Source organism: Helianthus annuus, chromosome 10, assembly GCF_002127325.2.
Source record: "Helianthus annuus cultivar XRQ/B chromosome 10, HanXRQr2.0-SUNRISE, whole genome shotgun sequence".
In the NCBI taxonomy this organism is placed as follows: Eukaryota; Viridiplantae; Streptophyta; class Magnoliopsida; order Asterales; family Asteraceae; genus Helianthus; species Helianthus annuus.
The window spans coordinates 167,897,725-167,914,558 of record NC_035442.2 but is presented as its reverse complement, the minus strand read 5'-3'; the positions used below and the strand labels follow the sequence as shown (position 1 = coordinate 167,914,558).

At 35.7% G+C, this 16,834-nt stretch overlaps 2 long non-coding RNA genes across 6 annotated transcripts; one reads left to right on the top strand and one right to left on the bottom strand.

The window, feature by feature from the left end:
* Positions 1 to 2,155: 2,155 nt before the first annotated feature.
* On the bottom strand, positions 2,156 to 11,232 carry LOC110886481. 5 transcript variants are annotated; one of them, XR_002562834.2, is made up of 11 exons: positions 11,029 to 11,231; positions 10,683 to 10,753; positions 6,962 to 7,095; positions 6,657 to 6,783; positions 6,073 to 6,138; positions 5,545 to 5,703; positions 5,382 to 5,469; positions 4,774 to 4,872; positions 3,018 to 3,167; positions 2,856 to 2,917; positions 2,156 to 2,745 (listed from the first exon to the last, which is right to left on the bottom strand). It is a non-coding gene; the product is annotated as an uncharacterized LOC110886481 (long non-coding RNA). The 5 variants fall into 5 exon arrangements; XR_004869915.1 differs by having other exon boundaries at positions 2,260 to 2,447; positions 2,742 to 2,745; positions 4,774 to 5,469; positions 11,029 to 11,232; XR_004869914.1 differs by having other exon boundaries at positions 4,774 to 5,469; positions 11,029 to 11,232.
* Positions 11,233 to 13,831: 2,599 nt separating this feature from the next.
* Positions 13,832 to 14,898, top strand: LOC110886484. Its single transcript, XR_002562837.2, has 5 exons — positions 13,832 to 13,945; positions 14,139 to 14,207; positions 14,288 to 14,348; positions 14,473 to 14,600; positions 14,691 to 14,898. It is a non-coding gene; the product is annotated as an uncharacterized LOC110886484 (long non-coding RNA).
* Positions 14,899 to 16,834: the final 1,936 nt, after the last annotated feature.

Below are 16,834 nucleotides of genomic sequence, written 5' to 3'. Positions count from 1 at the left end.
TTTACCCGCATTGTTAAGTCCCCGGTTAGTTTGTTAATTATTCGGAAAGCTTTAACTTTTATTGTTGACACTTTTAACCCTTCTCGTACGAATTTGATCATAACTTTCTCGTTTTAAGACGGAACTTCGCGGAATTTATATAGTACATTCTAGTGAGCGTATTTTACTGTTACAAAGCCTCGGGTACGTCAAAGGGTCACTCAGAGGTATAATTAAACATGTTGACACAGTTAACCCCTGCAGCTTGTAATCTCTCACTTTCTTCCGCGTTTCGCTTCCGTACGATCCATGATTTATTCGTTTGAAGGTACGAGTATCGTTTAGGGTTACTATACAGTATACTTACCCTTGTTTGACATTTATAACCCTCGAATTTACATACTTTCAAGGTTTGTCAACTTTAGTCCTTTATTTAATATTAAATGCCACGTGTAACTCAAGACACGTGTCAATACATTATTGGACACAAAGTTTCGAGGTGTTACATCCAATCATGCTCAAACTCTTCCATTATAAATATACACCTTCTCCAAGCATTTCTACGCTTTCAACACTCACAAATCACTCCAAATTCACTCTCAATTCAGCTGTAAATCTGCATTTTCGGACAGATTCATACTCTTGCACAAAAGTGAGTATAACTTGCTCATTTCTTAACGAAATCACTCGATTCTTCTTCCTACTTGCTTGGATAATCATGGGGTTTGATTCCTTGACTTCTCCTTGGAGAAATCAGACCTGGAATTGCTCCGAAATTGTCCACAAACTTTCTGTTTTGTTTCAAGTTCTTCAAAAGTTTGTTTAAACTCATCCAACTTGTGTCTAACACATCTCAAGCCTATGTCCTAATGCTTACAACCTCTCTTATGGTTGGTAAAGCTTAAAAACAAGGTTGAGACACTATAAATCAGAGGTTAAAACCTCAAATACTTTCTGTTTTATTAGGGTATTTCACCCACAAGTCATGTTCAAGCTTGGTTCTTGATGAGAAGTGATTATGGAACAACTTGGGTTGTTCCAACATAAAATCCTCACATGATTTGATGATTTCTCTTTAGTTAGATTGTTTGTATTATTGTACTAAACCTAGTTCGTGACCCTCCTTGGTTGTCTTTACATCAAGTGAAGTGGTGAACATTCAAGGGGTCCCTAAATGGGAGCATGTTCTTCCTACCCCATACATGACATTCATGAATGACTCGAGGTACCTAAACGAAGATCCTAATCTTCTACCTCCTACTTGAAATATTGAACTTAATAATATGTAATACTTAAATATATATACACACACATTCGAACCTTTAATATTAAACTTGTGTTTATATGTTAAAGTAGTAGAATGACATCTAAGACTTAACACTCCAAGTATGATTCTAATGGGTTTACTACCCATGAAATACAATATAACCCTAGTGGTTACGTAGTGTCATATAAGAGTATAAGTCAAGGATGATTATTTTGATATCCTACTTTATGCTATGTTAAACTCCAAATTATAATCTTCCGTTATACGCCAAACTCACACACCTACGTTTCCTCGTGTAGAAGGACAAGGTGCTCCAAACTAATTCATCCACCAAACTTGCTCTCGGAACTTCAAGTCAAGACTTGTAAACCGTGAGTATACTCGAACCCATTTTACTTTTAAACACTTTGGGTGCAACATGTATTCTATATTAAACGCACGTGACACTTGAAACTTATTTGAAACATGCTCTATCCTTTTAAACATGAAACATGAAACTTGTGATACTTGAGACTATTTTGTGCTATGTGAACGTTTAATCCTTGTGTGTAGTTCCGCCTTAACAATGGTAGCGCTATAGGGGTAATGCACCTCCCCGTTAGTCTTTGGGGTATTGTTAGGAGGAGACATATTAACCTCCCGTGAAACTTTGGGTTAGGTACTTTAACGCATTGGAAACTTGGGCTATCACTTGGACTGCGTAAACTAGCATGGTTGAAACTATTTTAATATGTTAATGTTGGATATGAGTTTTTATTCTATTATGCTATGTAGACAAACTTGTATACTCGCTCTTTGCTTTTGCATTGAAACTCTATTTTAATACATGTTGCAGGTTGATTATTGAAGTATGGATGATTGATGAAACAAGTTTAGGGTGGACTAGATACACACCTAAATTTATCTATCTTTTGTTGTTATGATTTTTGTTGAAACAATGTTGTTATCTCCTTTTGAATTTGTATGACATTTAGTATTGCAATGAAATTTGAATTAAATTAAATATTGTCACATAGTGTTATGACGTCTCTAGCAATCTATACACACTTCGTCTCATCCCGATGTTTCCGCCATTGGTTGGGGTGTGACAAGAGATGATAATTTGTCCTCTAAAGTCATACTTACTGGCTTCTTATCAGCATCATGAAGATCATGATTTGACCATCCAAGTCCTCTCTGACCAATATACTGTCATCACTACCTGTCCATTTAACAAATACTGAATTAAAAAAAATTATTTATGAGTTTAAATTGGCAAAAAAAAAAATAAACTCTGATGTGGCTTATGAATGTTATTATTTTATATTTGACCAAAATCCCAAAAATATGACATTGAAAAACAAATGAGGCTTATGAATTCCGGTAACGATTTAGACAAACTCTCTTCAACATCAAAAAACCTGACCAAACAAAAGCAATCGTCATATTGCACAGGGTACCAGTGCCCCGGTGTAAGAGTGTAATCAATCGAAACAACGTCGTGTACTTTTCTCACCATCCTACACGTAGAGGATTACATAGATTAGTGAATCATTTTGTTTGTTTATCAAGTTATAGTTTATAAATAAAAACTTAATTAATCATAAATATGGAGGCAAGAATCCATCACCTTAATTGAAGTTGCTTGCTAATCCCACATTTTTTCTTAATGTCTTCAGCAAGTTTGTAAGCCTACAAAAATACATAACTTAGCATAAAAACAATCATCAAGGTCTATATCAGATGCATTATTATAACACATATATAACAACCTAATAGTAAATTTAACAACCTAATTTGGTATTTAGACACACGTGCCTCCGGTCACATGCGGAACAATGATCTGGTATATAGATTCCATTGGCATTAGCACCTGCACCTGCCTCGATGTAAGCCAACTCTGTAATTCCGATAGCTATTCCAAAGATCGAACTCCGAAACCCTAGATACGTATGTAAAAGCACTAATGAGTGGCTTATTGGTTCATACTAACTTTTATTATAGTAGCAACCCAATGACTATTGGTGCAAGATGTATGTAATTCAATCAACGCTATAATAAATTCTTCCTAATTCAGCCTATAATATAAGGCAAATTGGCCTGTAATAATCTCACCTACACCTTTTTGGCCAATAATAATCCCACCTCAGAATATTCCCCACACCAGTCCCACCTTTCAGATATTTTTCCCACACTGGTCCTCCGTTAAAAATCCCTAACTCAGTTAGCAAAATGGCTGATGTGGCAGCTGACTTATGGATGATGTGTCAAAAATGATTATGTGGCAGTTGACTTATGGATGATGATTAGTCTTCGGTTACCGTCGTTCACAAATTCGAATCATCATCACAACAGAAATTTCCGGATTACGCAACATCAAATATCATCATCGTCATCTTCATCTAGTTCAACACATTCAACCTCTCCGACCCCTCGTCACCGTACAAACCTGCAACTTCGTTCACCCACGTTCGTCTTCCTCACCGAACCCGCACACCGTTTCGAGTTTACAACGCCGCATCACCACTTACCTCAACATCGTCGTCAATCATTTCCGTTCATCAACTCCGACCATCTTCCTCTTCTCCGGTGACCGTCATTCCGCATAACCCGACATCCTTCATCTTCATCGTTTCATCTCTTCCGTCTGCCGACCTTCCCACCGGTTCCGACAATCTCGACACCGCATCCACCAATGCCACCATACTCAACTTGCACTCCGTCCACCGTACCTCCTCCATCTCGACACCATCACCACCTCCGGAACCTGCTCATCGCACCACCGTTATCATCACCGTGAAATCAACATCTCCGGTCATACACCTCCGATCCCCGTACATGTTTCATCCTCTCCATACTGTGTGGCTGTGATCATTAGGGTTTGGTCCGTTTGTTTCGAAGAAGAAGAACTAATATTGAACTTGATTTGAGTTTTCTTTTAATAATAATCTAACTTTAGGACCAGGGGAATACTAACAGCTGCCACATAATCATTTTTGACACATCATCCATAAGTCAGCTGCCACATCAGCCATTTTGCTAACTGAGTTAGGGATTTTAACGGAGGACCAGTGTGGGAAAAATATCTGAAAGGTGGGACTGGTGTGGGGAATATTCTGAGGTGAGATTATTATTGGCCAAAAAGGTGTAGGTGAGATTATTACAGGCCAATTTGCCTAATATTAATGGGATCTGTCAAATAAAATAACAAATCCGGTGATAATAATTAAGCAAACCAAAATAGTTATAAAACATGATGAATAAGCCTTTTTATCAGCGCTGTCATATTTCTAACATAATGATTCAAGTCCACTACTTTTTTTCTACTCTTTTCATCTTCATTCATTTCCTTACAACACAAAAGCTTAATGTAGAAGAGTTTAGAGTGATTCTACAGCTCGATGAATCACTCGACTATTTTGTAATAGAAATAACAATATTAATAATAACTCATACAATTATAGAAAAAGCATTACGAAACCATTTCTACGTACACAAAAAGAGAAAAAACTGTGAAATTTTGACATTAGAGCTAAAACTTCACTAACCTGAAAAAGGTATAATAGTCTTTGTCAATGAGTTTTTGCTTAGTTCATTCATAGCTTGTTTGTTCTTCACTTGCATCGCATACATCTCGAGCAGCACTTCTACATTAAAAATGTTTAGATCTCACTGTGTTGAAAATAGAAGTGATTTCTTTTAAACTTTAGAAGATATGAAATAAAAACGGATGGGCAATATGCAAGGTAACACTAAAAATAGCATTTGAGGAAAAGAAGTACAACCATTTCTATAACTTCATGGCTAAAACAAAAGATCTCTGTTCACTTATCATGGGTCAATTTGTCTTTTGCTTTAACTCAATCAGGCCAAACATGCCAAAAATATTAGCTGTAAGAGGAGCAGGTGAAATGAGTTGAGAGTTTTAGCAAATTCATGCTATCTAAAGCTAATGATACATTCAGATACATTCAATGTTTCATAGTTTTAGCCAAAAAATTATAGAAACTCATGAATACTTCATGATGCAAAAAAGTCCAACCAATGATCAAGTCTTATTTTAGGAATAAATTATTTCCTTTGAAGTGGGTCACTAAAAAAGAGCTGTAGTTTTAGGTGACATCCATATCTAAACAACACGTTGCGAGTCTTTAACCTCGTGCTTTGATGTAGGCAGATGAAGGTATCTTTGTATCTGTAGGAAGCTGTATGCATGTACCATGTAATTGTGAAATTAGCGACGCCTAAAATGCAAAAATAGGTTAGAAATGTCATAAATTATAAACCAACTTGAGGAATCTTGGTATATTTTCCCTCACCCTCAAATTGCGAGCCATGGTACAAACATTTTAAGCGGACGTGAAATTTATTGTTTTTTTGTTGCTTTCCAACCTTGTTACAACTTATAGAGTAAGTCCGCTCAGCTGCACATAGGTTAGGTTATCTTCTTTGGAGCCCGACACACAACCTCTAACGCCCTGGTCGAAGTATTCATGTAATTCCAAATAATTATGAATTTAGATGTCAAAATGCATAATAGAACATGAAGTAAATATAAAACTGTATAGGGAATGACAACTTCAATATATTAATTTGGACATTGTAGCCTAACGTGCCAACACATGAAAGATGAACACTAATATGAAGAAATTAACTAACGAAAATAAAAAAGGAATATTAAGAAATTAAATAGTTAAAAGTAGATTCAAACTTAATGAAAATTGCCTCATAATACAAAAGAAGACATACTAGAAAGAAGACATTTCTTTTGGCCCTAGGGTTGTAATTCAATACATCTGATAAGTCAGCTAAATTATACATGTTACAAAATAGAAAAGAAGACATACCATTCCTTTTGGCCCTAGGGTTGTTTTGACTAAGTCAGTTATTGCCATGGCTCCAACAAAGGATGCCTGCATCGTGAAAGATAATTTGCATCCAATAAGTCAGTAATTATTTTTTTACAATAAATAAAAGACATGCTAGTTACTACCAGTGTTTTCGATACCGAACGAAACTGAGAACCGAACGCATAATCGGTTCAGTTGTCTCTTTGAAGCGCCTTAATATGAGCCAGCTAGCTAGAAGCCGAACTGAATTTCATTTTTTTCTACATCAGAAATCTCATTTTCTGATTTATTACTTTTTATTATGTTTATTTGAGGCTTTAGATTTTACTAATATTACAAAATCCACACAAAAAAATAAATTTAATATTACTTCATATTGACAACCCTGCTGCTAAGGTTCTTATTGGTAAGCCATTACAGAGAGCTCACTATCATCATCTTCTCCATATAAGTTAAAAGAAACAAAATCCTATCCCACCCAAAATGGACTAATATTAGCCATTATTTACCCTATAATCAGGTTCAAGTGGCAATTGAGCAAAATAAAGGTTCGTAAAGAATCATGAAGCTCGAGTTGTTACCTTAAATGAATGAATGATGGATGCAGAGATTGAAACTGACAGTTGTCGGTTGAAAATCCGGTGAGAAATCTTCAATGTGGAAGAGAAGATATACACCACATGGCCGATTTCAACGGCTGATTTCAGTCTGCTCACAAGCATTAAATTGACCATTCATGAATAAGCGATTAATGATCCAATTAAAATTAATTGGTGAGTAATAAATTAAAACTTCAAGAGACAAAATAACAAATGCAATACAAATCCACACAAAACCGAAAGTTCCCTAAATCAGCGAAGATCAGTGTAAAGAACAGTAAACATACCGAATGGCTATCGTGAGTGGCTTGACTCTAGCACCAGCGCCTGAATCTTCCTCAACAACAGCATATGGATAGAAAGCATATGGGATCCAAAGTTCTATATCAACCATGAATTTCATCTAAATGATAATAACTTACTGTTCACAAAAACAAAACAAAATCAAACATTCAGCTTCAAAAAGTATAGATTAAAATTATATTTCACTTTCAATAAACAGATCTATGGTTTAGTTCATAAATATTGTAACATATAAATCACGAAATCAACCTAAAGCATATCAAGTTAAGGATAATCAAATCAAGAAAATGATGGAAGAATCCCCGATTCACTATAAAACGAATCAGTATTAATCTAATTAAGATTAAGAAAACACGTTCAAATGAAACCCTAATTAAGATAATTTACGGTTTACAATAACAAAATCACAATTCAGCCTCCAAAAACAAAAAATCTAACACCAAAATTGAAAGAAGTGATCGCGATTAGGGCTTGCGACAATTACATGAAGAAGAAAAAGAAAATCTTTGAATATGATTACCAACATCGGTTAGATTCTTCATTGAAAATAATCCATGGATCCAAGTTTGATTTGAAGAGAATGTAGAGTGAAGCCAGAGAGAAACGGCTGAAAGAATGATTTAGGGTTTGAGTGGAGAATGATTTCAATTGATTGAGATAATTGATTAGTTTCCAAAATTCAGGCGGTTTCAAAAACAAAAATAGCGTAGGAAGGAAGAAATACATTGCCGCTCAAAGGAAAAAAAGAGGAGAGGATGAGATGCCACGTGGCATCAACCAGCCTAAGCAAATGCCATGTGGCATAAGCTTGTTTTGCTTTATTAGAAGTAGTAAATATATGAGTATCTTATTTCTTAAGGAAAAAAAAAGCAAAATGTAGGGAATTAAGTAGAGGTGGTAATATAAACGGATGAAAAGAAGGATTATAAATGATTTGCAGCAATAATAACTGAAAATATAAATGTTTATTTACAACGAACTTTTATTTAATCAGTTGGATTGACTATTAATATAAATAGGTTTTTACTAGGCCTCGCGTTGCGGCAGGAAACCATGTATAAAATAAATTAGATCATAATGTTCGGCCAAACGAAACCGGGATTGCCAATGATCTCTAGATCAAGTGGTGGAGGGCTTGCATTTCTCTTGAGAGATGCAGGTCCAACTCCCACTTGGTGCAGAGTGAGACATTGGTGGTCAATGATAGGAGACCCAGGGAAACCTGGGTTGGATCCTTGAGCCAAACGGGTTTTACCTGTAACTTCACCGTCATGCATATGGGCGGGTGAGTTACCGGGTTTTCCCTGAAATTGGTGGTGGACTCGGGTTACTCTCGGAGTACTCCGTTTGTCCAGTGGGCGTCCCGAGAGTGCTCGGAATTGATTCTGTTGGCCGTTCAAAAAAAAAAAAAAAAAAAACACGAAACCGGGATTTTTAGCCAAAGTCAGGTAGCACATTTAACGGTTTAACACGAAAAAAACGTTCTTAAACTTTAAAACAATATCAGCTATCAAATGTAGATATACAATATTTCACAAAAGGAACACATGCACCATATTTAATGTCAAGAGTCAATCATTCTGCCTAACACCCGGTTCGTTGCATACAATAATGGTATTTTTTTTTAAACAAAATTAGACAGTATCTATGATAAAAATATTATACCTGCCTACACTACTTTTAATCTAAACGACAAATTGTAATTAAATTTACCTAAACGGCAATTTGTAATTAAATTGATGACATAACAAGTTGTACGTTAACGTTATTCATATGTTTATGGAGCGGGATGCATATCATTGTCATAAGTCATAACACCACACTTGAGAAATTTTAAATCAAGGTCACAATTAGGCTTATAAATGATGGTTGATTCACATATCAAGAATATGACTCACATCCTCTTTTCAACAATATTAAAAACTAGAAAAGTAACCCGCCGCGATGCGGCGGGGGCTAGATTTATATTTATGTTAAGCTAGTTGTCATTGAGTTACATCCATTAGGTTAGATACATAAGCTGGAACCAAGAGTTTATACATTTGTTATGGTTGCTACTTAGGTTACTAACACTAAGTGTGTTAGTTACATAAGTTGCACACAATATATTTTCGTTGACAATGTGACTTGCTGCACTGTGGATTACAGCTGCGTTTTTTTCCTTATTGACATCCAAACTGTGGTTGAATTTAAATGCAATTAATGTGAAGTACTATATGAAAGCAAATAATTACACGTGTTTATGTAGGGAGTAGTAGGTATATATGCGCAAATCTAAAAGATATGTATTATATAGGAATTGTTAATGCATACTGTAGACAAAAATAAATTCTTCTTATCTTTTATTTACAATTGTGTGGACTATGTTCGATTGCAAAGTAAATTTTGTGCATGTGTGTGCTAGCAAAGACTATTAATCACAGCAAGAAAGCCTGTGCTATCATCATTGTTGCCATCTGAACTTACATCTAGTTTTATATTAGGAGAAAAGATTAACCGGTCGGGCAAGCTTTTTACAAGTAAGTTATTTAAACTATAAAACATGAAAATAACTAAGCCTTATTAACATGGATTTTTTTAAACTGGTTTCAACCTGAACTGAAAATAATTTAGCTCCCTGCCGCAACGCGGGGAACCTTACATCTACTCTCATATTTAAGAGAAGATATTAACCGGCCAGGCAAGCTTTTTACAAGCAAGTTATTTAAACTACACAACATGAAAATAACTAAGTCTTATTAACATCGGGTTTTTATTAAAACTGGTTTCAACCCGAACTGAACCGACGGTTTGTATACCGGTTAGCATTCTCGATCTTTGAAAGTGGTTTAAAAAAACAGTTTAAACAGGAGAAAAACTTTTTTTTTGACCAAAATCAGTGATAAAAGATTTATGAGCATGAGATTTTATGGTATAAACGTACTTAATTTATATACCTGTTGCACTTTTCTTGTATACTTGTACTTTTAAAGTTTTAAAAATATGTAGAAAACACGCAATAAAATAAAATATTCGGTTAAAACATTCGAGCATTTTGATGCTCAACTTTACATTTAGGCTTTGCACTATCTTATGAGGTTGCAAAAAGGGTACACATGTGGTTTACTAAATGTAGTTCGACGCTCAGCATTTGGATGGTAAGCTGCCGAGTTAGTTCACTCAATGCATATTTTAGAATATTTCGAGGTTTTTCGAATGGTCATTGCCCATTATTAGTCAGTTACGTATTTACATGGTTTGACCATATATGTGCAGGGGCACTTTGGTCATTTATAATATGTTGCTGTTAGAAGTTTGTAGTATTATATGCATACATGTGTATTTATGAAAGTATAAATACATAATAGACTAATACTTAACCAATCCTACAAAAATACTTTATCATCCTCATCTTTTTGGCACCTTTTTTTAACACTGACATGCTCACTATAGGCATCCCTCAAACTATGAGATGCCATCCAATGAACTCTCAAAGTTCATATCAGTTAAAACTATCTAAAATCAAGAATCCCACAAACCCTAACATCAAATAAAGGAGGACCCTATTAAAAATTAAAAAATGAACTCAAAATCTGGTATAATACAGTTCAAATCAATTATATCTACCTAAAATCAAGAATACACACGAAACCTAATAATAATTTTTTTATTAAGTACATGTTAAACTGAAGAACAAAATAATTAAGATAAGTCTAGAGGACTTACTTTCAGCAGGTCCATGAAATTGCAGATTGTACTTTTGCATCCCATCATTGATCATCTCCACTATGTAATCACTAAAGCACATAACAAAAACAAAGCCTAACCATTAAACATGCCCGAATAAATTTGGATTCCGATCAATTCAATGTATTAAATCTGAAATTTACTGCAAGTATTACATTGAGTTAACAATTGCAGGTGTTTATTGTCGAATTTGGTTTACTCCTAACTGAAATCGTTGATTTTGCGGCATTCAATTAGTATTAACAAAGCCTAGAAATCCCCATGAAAATTATAAGATCAACTGAAGTATTACAACTCACAATAACAATAAAAATGTATAACGAACCTGGACCGGCGTCGTCGCCATCGCTGGAAAACCACTGAAAATCGATTGTTCAATTGCTGATTCGATGGTTGGATTTAGGTAATTGCTTGAGAGTGATTAAGTGCTTGTTTGAGACTTATGTCTTGAGAAAGAGAGTAAATGTGAAGCTGTAGGGTTTTGGTAGGGGGAGTGGGACACGCGGATTCCAAACACCAAATGTACACATAATATTACACAAGATACAACACATATAGCCTAATATCAAATTTATGCATAGAATACAACCACCATATGCATAATTATGTTATAAATTAGAGTATTATATAATAAGTTGGGTGATGGGTGATGTTAATTTGTTTTATTAAACTTTCTTGTCATTGGTATTTTCATAAAGATGATGTATAACCAACGATTTTTATATTACTTTAGTCTAGAAAGCATATCTAATATTTCGATTTACCAATTGTATTATTTGAAGCAATGAGAATATATTCCCAAATCTCACTAAATAAGCACAAAACATAGAATGCGGTAGTAATTTTAGTATTATCAATGGATTTTAGGGTACTAGATTAACTTGTCAATCGAGATCATAACGTCGGTGTTTAATCGAGTTAGGTGACACGGGAGTGCGGACTCGTTTAACACAAATTTACAGATTCAATTCGGCATCCAGGCTTGTTTTATTTGTTCTAATTACTCATTATAGAGTATAGACTACATATACAACAGAATGTGCATTAATCACAGTGAAACTCCTTGTTTTAAGAAGTAATGTTCACTGAGAAGAATGTAACGATGATTGGAAAATAGAGAATCCAAACAAAGAACATTGATTGGTTTTAGAATAACACCCCTACATTATCTCGATCTAAGGGGGAGCGGGGCACATTCGGTGACCCCGTGCGGAAACCATGCTTGCCGATTGGGGCAGTGCCGCCATCAAGGCGGTGAGCTATTTCGGGGAACGAAATCGGTAGGGAGTCACGGATGAAAGGAAGGAGAGAGGGAAATGATGGACCAATGAAAATTTTTCTTTTTTTTTTGAATAAAAAAACAATTCCCCTAAGAGGGGTACACCCCGTACGTTTTTGAACAAGAGGGAAGTTACAAAGGGGAAATGACATGACAACATATGATTGGGTTAAAAAAAGTTTTCCCTCACCTAATTAGGGGGGTGCCCCCTTCACCCTAACAATTGTATTATCAGAATCAATAAGAATGAATTCCAAAGTCTTATTAAATAAGGAGAAAATGTATTAACCACAGTCAAGGTTCCTACTTTTATTTAGAGAAAAATGCTCGGATAGTCCCTGTGGTTTCGCCTTTTTTCACCTATAGTCCCCAACTTTCTAAAACTACCTGAATAGTCCCCAAGTTTTCATTTTTTGTTCCCGGATAGTCCCTGGGTCTAACTTCAGTTACTTTTCTCTGTTAAAATGATGTGAAATGACAAAAATACCCTTTCCTTAAAAGGCCAAACCATAGGGACTATCCGGGCATCTTCTTCATTTTTTATTTATAAAACCTCATCACCACACTTCATCTTCAACTTCCACCCACCATCACTCTCCTTCACCCTCCACCATCACCGCCACAAGGACCTCCGACGCCCCGACATCAGGATCCGTTTTTCACACATCCTTTCAAGTTCTAATCATATCAACAAACATTGATTAATATCTCAATGCAAACGTGTGCAGGTGAGGGGTTTAGGTGTAATGTGGATAGCAGAAATTTGGCAAGACCACCGACCAGGAAACATCCAATGTTTGACCCAATTATCTCCTCAAACCTCACCTACAAAACCCACTTCAACGATCATAAATTTCTCATCTTTTAAGGTTGCACACAACATGTTTGTTGAATTGTCTAAGAGAGTTGGTTTGGTGCATTTTGATCAAATTCTGTGTCCCTTTTCATCATTGTACATTATAAAGATTCCACATTTCAAAAATATTGTTACAATTGTATGCTATGGAGGATTCATGGTTCAATTTTTAGTGGCCATTTAATGCTGCTGATGATCACTTCAGTTCATTAACAGGAGTTGGATACTATGATCCTGTTATGGAAGTTATGGAACCATCTCCAAGGCCCACTAAACAGGTCAAGGTTCACACCAGTGATCAGTTGGTGAATCAGAATCTAGTTCATGGAAGTGATTGCGCTAGTCAAGGGTCTCTTGCGAAGGCGAACGATAGAGCTTTTGTGTCGCCAAAGGGTACAGATGCCCGGATAGTCCCTATGGTTTGGCCTTTTAAGGAAAGGGTATTTTTGTCATTTCACATCATTTTAACAGAGAAAAGTAACTGAAGTTAGACCCAGGGACTATCCGGGAACAAAAAATGAAAACTTGGGGACTATTCAGGTAGTTTTAGAAAGTTGGGGACTATAGGTGAAAAAAGGCGAAACCACAGGGACTATCCGAGCATTTTTCTCTTTTATTTATGTAATGTTCACCAAGAAAGAAGCATGTAATGTAACCTTGATTGAAAAATAGAGAATCCACACAAACAATGTTGGCTGATTTTAGAATTAAACCATCCGAGGCTTCCTTGCCAAATCATCTCTCTATTTTGTCGTATCACTCTCTTCTCCACTAACACGTCTCTCCTTCCTCTCCAATTAATTAATTAATAATAATAAATTAATAATTAATAACAAAAAGACTTATATTAATGTCACATGATATTTAATGAAATCTTTTACTAGGATAAATAATAAAAGGAGTTATAAAGTGGATAGAAAGAAATAAATTTTAAAACCTTGTATTGATTACGTAACCTATTATTTCAATTTGATCCGAAAAGTAAAAACTCATTGACTCATGGAGGGGCAGAGTGAAAATTGAAACATAGGCGGGTGTATATATATTATAACATTGTGTGCGTGAAATCCTCAGACAAACCCTAAATCGGAGGGATGGAAGGCAAAGGTACGTGTTGATACGATGGAGGAATTTGATATATCTGTATACGTGTTTTGTTTTACTTGTAGACTATTGATTTGAATTGAATTGAATTGAATTGGTGTTTTTGCGAATGTATACTATATGCACAAAACACGTACGACGATCTGTGAATAAGTAATCAAGATATTTGCGATCTTATTATGTTGTTAATTAATAGGTAGAAAAACTCGAGTGACAAGGAGGGGCCCTTCTGAGGTTCTGGCTGAGGGTCCAGGCTCTGCATTTGGTAACCACTCGTTTATTATTATTTTAACACTTGATGGTTTTTTTATTTTATTTAACTCTTATTATGCTTATGATTAATAGGTACCAAAGCATGTGGATTTACCACCACTATGTCCAGGTGATTATTATGACATTGATGAAGGTAACAACACTCTATTGTTTGAGCTATGAAACTTAAGCTTGAGTTCCATATTCTTGGAAAGCAATGTGATATTACTTTTCGAGGGAGTTGAATTAATTAAGATTTTTTTTTCTTCTGTCAACAGTGAGAAAAAGGTACCCTGGTATTGGAATCCAGCTACTTGATATCGCCCTAATACTGGACGAAGATCACTGCCTAGTTGAAAAAGTATCCGGAGATTCTATTGAGACTGCTTTGCGTCGGATGCATAAGGTAGTTGGTTTTTCATCTTTTATTTTGTAAAATAAATGACTCTTATTATATGGTTATAATATTCTTTTGGTTATTACCAACAATTTATAGGTTTCAAGGTTGAAGTGATTTGAGGATCCTGCGGGTTGTTGGAAAAACTTTTTAGTGTGTTTCAAATGTTTCGGACTTGCACTTGGGTTTTGGTAAAACTTGTTAATATGGTCATGTTCTTGGTTAATCTCACAAAATTCAGTATGCTAAAAAGCCAACTGTTATTTGAACCGGTTTAGTAATTCAAATCCATGTTTTATTTTGCTTCCTTTACATTTGTACTTTCATCTCCAGTTAATTAGACCCACTTCACTTTATGCTAAGAAAAACATATCACGTTTCCTTTCCTATATTCCAATGGAGAAACCTTGAGTCACCAACATGTCTAGGACTTACTATTCATTTTTGTAACTTTTTTTAACGCTTAGGATATCGCTAACCCGGTTAGTAGTTAGTATTGGTTAGTTCTAGAAAACTCTTGTAATGTTTTTTTTTTGTTTATTTAAACAACTGATCGAATGAAAAGAGTGATCGAATGAAAAGAGGCAGAGAGTTTTAGATTTCAAAAACTTTTGTGTCGATTTTAATGATACCTCAATAAATGGTGAGTACTGACAGAAATCATACCTCTATGGGAAAGTACTCTAGAACCGTTTCAGCACATGTTTAGTCAAGGGTTGAGTAAAGATGAAAAAAAGAAAAAGAAAAAAATGAGGCGTTACAACTCAGGCTAGCTATAGAATAAATCACCAAATGTTATGGAAAACAAAATCCCTTGTGTTATTAGTATTACAAAACCAAATGGGCTGATACATAGTTATTAAAGGCGTTAGGCGCACTCAAGGCGCATAGGCCTCGCCTGGGGCCTAGGCGCAAGGCGCAAAAAAAGCGCGGGCCTGAGCAAAAGAAAAGCGTACCCACAAAAAACACTTAAAATATTTTTATATAATAGAAAATTAATACTATTCTTCAAATAAAATAAACTAAAGCTATTATATAACATTTAATATAGTCTATTTAGTACCAAAAGTTATAAAATGCTAGTTTATTAGTGTAGAAAAGTAGTTTCGTTAGATAAAAGTAGAAATCTAGCTAGAATCTTGCCAGAATTTAGAGAATTTGGCCGAAAACTCTCAAGAATCTAGGAATTTCGCCAGAATTTGCGCATGAACCATCACCTGGAGAATTAAAGCGCAATTGTCTTGAATTAAGGCACAGTTGCCTCGCCTAGCTAGGAAATTGGGCCTAGGCGCAAGAGGCGATGACTTTTAACAACTATGGGCTGATAAAAGGTTTATTATGTGATTATAATTTTTGATACACAACTAACAAACAGTACCTGTTCCATCAACGATGAGCAGCTAAAAGGTGGTCTGTCCAGAGGGAGGGTGGTGGCGGCAGGATGAAGATGAAGTGGTGGCGGCAGGATGTGGTGGTAGTGGCGGCAAGATGAGGCGGTGGTTAGGGTTATAAGGTTAGGAAATTGGGGAAGATGAAGAGTGTAGCTAAAAGGTGGTATGGCCAAAGGTATTGTCGTAATACATTTTAAATTTACTATAGGAATAAGTGTTGTGTATTCACTATTTTTAGTCTATTATGGCGTGTACAAATTAGATTGATTCTATTAATATATGTTTTCTTGTATAGATTAGATTGATTCTATTAATATATGCTTTCTTGTATAGATTAATAAAGAAAATAATTCAACTAAAATAAACTACTATGCAATTCCATTATTCTAAAGAAATACTATTAGGGTCTGTTTGGTATGGCGTAATGGAATAGACGAGGGAATGGAATGGTAGAGGGAATGGAATGGACGATGTAATGGAATGAATCATTACCATTCCATGTCTTGTTTGGTATCCATGTGAGAATAAAATGAATTATTAATTTGGGTTGTTTGTTAGGAAAGAATAGATGTAGGAATAAAATCGGTGGTGAGTGATGGTAGTCGATGGTGGTGGGTGGGTGGTGATAGGTGGCAGTTGTAGCGGTGGTCGGAGGTGGTGATAATGGTGGGTGGTGGCTGGGGCAGGGGTAGGTTGTTGGAGCGGAGGTAGGTAGCGGCGGCGACAATGGTGGTGGGTGACGCCGGCGGTGGTGGTTGGTGGTGGAGGTGGTGGCGGGTGAAGGCGGATGTGAGGGGATGGTGGCTGTGGCGGGGGTGGTGGGTGGTGGTGGGTGACGGCGGAGGCGGATGT